The sequence below is a fragment of the Myotis lucifugus genome, unplaced genomic scaffold (genome assembly GCF_000147115.1).
Source record: "Myotis lucifugus unplaced genomic scaffold, Myoluc2.0 scaffold_4, whole genome shotgun sequence".
In the NCBI taxonomy this organism is placed as follows: Eukaryota; Metazoa; Chordata; class Mammalia; order Chiroptera; family Vespertilionidae; genus Myotis; species Myotis lucifugus.
Window position 1 is genome coordinate 5,882,473 of NW_005871052.1, and position 4,836 is coordinate 5,887,308.

At 36.0% G+C, this 4,836-nt stretch overlaps 1 pseudogene; it reads left to right on the plus strand.

The window, feature by feature from the left end:
* The first annotated feature begins 218 nt into the window (after window positions 1-218).
* Window positions 219-1,907, plus strand: LOC102422631 (annotated as a pseudogene).
* Window positions 1,908-4,836: the final 2,929 nt, after the last annotated feature.

Sequence of the window (4,836 nt, forward strand, 5' to 3'; positions counted from 1 at the left end):
TCTGCCTTCACTGTCTTTAAGAAAAATAACTTATTTGTCATAAAAATCATAGTCCAAATATGCTAAATGCCATAAATAGGGTATAAACAAATTGCTAAAATGATTTAGAGTTATAGATTGCTGTCAGCTGTTTAAATTTATAATAGATAATTCAATAACAAAAATTAAATCTTTGTTGACTGAATGAGTAGGTGAATGCATGGTTTCATGTGGAGGATATGGCAGGTACTTGAGCTGAACCTTGATAAATATATAGTATTCAGATGGAAAGATATTGTGTAGTACTTTCCAAAGAAAGGGATAATTTGCATATTTACCTTTGGTATATAGGATTACAAGGACAATATGAAAATGGCTAGTCCCTGCTGTGGCAGGCTTGACTCCCATAATATCCCTAAAATTGGCCACTCCAGCATGCCTTTTTTTCCACACATATCTTTCTCCATTCGCTTCTTCATGCAAAGTCAAATAATAAGTTTCCATCTTCATACAAAGTTAAATATAGTCTGGGCTTACCATCCCATGAAGTTAGATGCGCCACATAAAATCACCATTGGACTCATTGGGCAGCAGAAAGAGAGTGTTGATATTATGACGAGTGATGGGATTTTGGTGCCAACATTCAAAACATACAAGGCAATGGGTCTTGTAAATCATGTCTTTACTCAAGATAATTTAAAATAAATCATATAGTTCAAATATTGAAATTGGGCATGTATAATACACTTCTATAGGAAACTGAAATGGAGAATTATCAAACACTTCATAGGAAAATAGTTGTGGCATATCTGGTGATTGGTACATGTTTACACAATAAGAAAAAAAATTTGTATCATAGTATTGATCCTGTTTACCCAGTTACTGGTATATACATACACCTCCTCAAGAATGAGGTAAAAGCACAGAATGAGTGGCAAGGACTAAAACCTTAGTGCAGAGATCATCCATGGTATAGTCCCTATTTATCACTCACAAAGATGCTAATTGTATATTAGTTATTTTATTCTTGTAACTAACATAAGTGCAAAAGGAAAATTAAAAACGTACAAAAACAGAACCTACAAAAAGAGAAGGGTGGATAATGATTTCAGAATATTGTAGCTTTTTATCTATTGGTACAATGTGTTGTCATAAAGTCTAGCCTAGAGAAATTATGAAAATACTCAGATGTTATATCTAAACTCTTGATATTGATTAAAGGCTCAAGGAAACCCATTGGTTCTTTTTATCTTTGAACGTGATTATTTTACAAAATCAAATGACATGTTTGAGAACCAAATAGTAAGATATCATTGCTGTCAGCACCTGGCAATTTAAGCACCTGTAAACAGCATTTGTTGAGCACTGTTCCTGAATTTGCTATGCCTTCTGCTCTTGGTTAATCGGGCAAATGTGGACTTATACATGTGAAGGTGCTGTGTAAAATCTGGTATCTCAGAAAAGCTTTCATCTAGCCAATATGAAATAAAGAAAATTTGGTGTTCAGAAATAAAATTGTATAGTATTGTCAGACAACTTTAAAGGTGAAATAATTATTCCTATAGAGATGATTCACTTGTAAGAGACAATACCATTCCATCCACAATCAAATTTTTCAAAGATCACATTTGAGTAGCTTTATCACCACTAATATTTCCGTTCTTTATGAGAATTAACATTCCCACAGAAGAAGAACTTATTGCTAATAAATTTGATCATCTTGCAGAATATCTAGGATCAAACAGCGCCATATATCTGTCAGTAGAAGTACTGATTTCATCTGTATGATATGGAAAACATTTAAAAATCATAAAATGAAAAAGCAAAAGATCATGATTCAAGAAAATGAAAATAGTCTGAAATGTTTTGAAAATAATGGTAGTTGTACAGCTTGCCTCACTGGAGAATACCCTGTAGAGTTGGAATAGTAGCCTTATGATTTTTTATTAAGTACATACAGTTGGTTAAAAAGTAACAGCCTTATTAAAGTGTGACTGTTAATTCAGATGGTACAATGTAAAAATCAGCCCATATGCATGTATTTTACTTTTGTATAGAATCTGGAAAGATCCGATTGATGATGCAATCATCCTTAACATGCCCAAGCAACTACGGCAACTTTTTGCATATATATTCATGTTTGGATGTCCTTCTGATGCAGACAAATTATCGGTGAGAATAAATCTCATTTTATTAAAGATTTTTGTTGGAAATTACACCGAAGAGAAGGTGCCTGTGTGAACTGTGAAATGCATGCCCTTAACGAAATTCAAGAAGTATTCACATTGCATGGAATGAAATGTTCACATTTCAAACTTCCGGACTATCCTTTATTAATGAATACAAATACATGTGATGAATCATACAAGTGACAACAGGCAGAGGTTTTGATAAATTCTCTGAATGATGAACAGTTGGCAACTTTTCAGACTATAACTTCAGCCATCGAAGATCAAACTGTACACCCCAAATGCTTTTTCTTGGATGGTCCAGGTGGTAGTGGAAAAACATATCTTTATAAAGTTTTAATACATTATATTAGAGGTCGTGGTGGTACTTTTTACCCACAGCATCACAGGAATTGCTGCAAATTTACTTCTCAGTGGAAGAACCTTTCATTCCCAATATAAATTACCAATTCCATTAAAAGGAGCTTCAATTTCTAGACTCAATATAAAGAGTGAAGTTGCTAAAATCATTAAAAAGGACCAACTTCTTATTATTGATGAATGCACCATGGTATCCAGTCATGCTATAAATGCCATAGATAGATTACTAAGAGAAATTATGAATTTGAATGTTGCATTTGGTGGGAAAGTTCTCCTTCTCAGAGGGGATTTTTGACAATGTCTCAGTATTGTGCCGCATGCTATGCGATCGGCCATAGTACAAACGAATTTAAAGTACTGTGATGTTTGGGGATGTTTCAGAAACTTGTCCCTTAAAACAAATATGAGATCAGAGGATTCTGCTTACAGCGAATGGTTAGTAAAACTTGGAGATGGCAAACTTGATAGCAGTTTGCATTTAGGAATGAATATTATTAAAATCCCACTTGAAATGTTTTGTAACAAATCTATTATTGAAGCTACCTTTGGAAATAGTATATCTACAGATAATATTAAAAAATATATCTAAACGTGCGATTCTTTGTCCAAAAAATGAGCACGTTCATAAATTAAATGAAGAAATTTTGGGTATACTTGATGGAGATTTTCACACATATTTGAGTGATGATTCCATCAATTCAATGGATGATGCCAAAAAGGAAAATTTTCCCATCAAATTTCTTAATAGTATGACTCCTTCGGGAATGCCATGTCATAAATTAAAATTGAAAGTGGGTGCAATTATCATGCTACTGAGAAATCTTAATAGTAAAGGGAGTCTTTGTAATGGTAATAGATTTATTATCAAAACATTGCGACCTAACATAATTGAAGATGAAGTATTAACAGGATCTGCGAAAGGAGAGGTTGTTCTGATTCCAAGAATTGATTTGTCCCCGTCTGACACTGGCCTCCTATTTAAATTAATTCGAAGACTGTTTCCTGTGATGTCAGCATTTGTGATGACTATTAATAAATTACAAGGACAAACTCTAGACAGAGTAGGAATATTCCTATCTGAACCAATTTTCGGACATGGTCAGTTATATGTTGCTTTCTCTCAAGTTCAAAGAGCTTGTGACGTTAAAGTTGTAAATACTTCATCACAAAGGAAATTAGTCAAGCACTCTGAAAGTGTTTTTACTCTTAATGTGGTATACAGGGAGATATTAGAATAAGTTGAATCAATTTATCAGTCATTTGTATTAATGTTGTTTTTATATCATGTCTTTGTTGTTGTTATTATTTATTAATAAATTTATATATTATTTTCATGTACATTTTACTAATTTTCTTTCATCACTGACACTTCTATTATAGAGAAAGGGCAAATAGCAATATTAAAATATTTCTTCTAATTAATTCCCTTTCAGTGTGCACAAATTCGTGCACTGGGCCACTAGTAGTTAATAATACTGTATTGGAATGCAATATGGTGGCCAACAGGACAGCAGTGAGGGAGAGAGTGTGAGTGAGTGAGGGATGTGAAGGAGGAGTGAACACCAAGACCCCAACATCCCCGGCTGTGGGCTCCTAAAAAGTTTGTCTAGGGGGAGACAAAATGGCAGCCAAATAAGCAGACGTGTCCTGTGCCTTCTCATGGAGCAGATAGAAGAAACAACTAAATCGAATAACATCCACCCAGAATTGGTGAATTAAACACAGCTGGTGAGACAATCTGTTGCCAGAAAGGACAGAGGACACCTGGAGAATGGTAGGATCTGGGATTCGGGCTGGAGAGAGAGAGATGTGTGACTACTGGGACTAGAGGGTCAGAAGGAAACTGTGCTGCACCAAGTCCATGTCTGTGGGGACACGTGTAACACTTGACTGTGGAACGCGGTGCATAGGGCTGCCTGTAGCAGGGGACTCTAGATCTAAGACCACAGTCGTGGGAGGCTGCACCCAGAAAGGCAGCCTGAAGCTCAGCACTGGCCATGAAGTGCTGGGGGGAGAGAATCGTGCAGTGGCGCGGTTGCTCTGTCTTTATATTTTCCTTGCTTTTGCTCGCTATACCCTATACATAGGATACTTCAATTACAAACACTTAACAAGGCTGCGGTGCAGGTTGACGTGGTTTGGTGGAGGCTGGGGAACAAAGCAGGGAGAGGCGACCAGGAATACAGCTCTGGGACAGCCCAGTCCCTCCAACCCTAAACAGCCATTTTTCTCCAGAAGAGCTAGCCCCTCCTAGCAGCCCCAGAAACTAATACAGCAACACTGCCACCTAGAGCCCACATCAGAAATA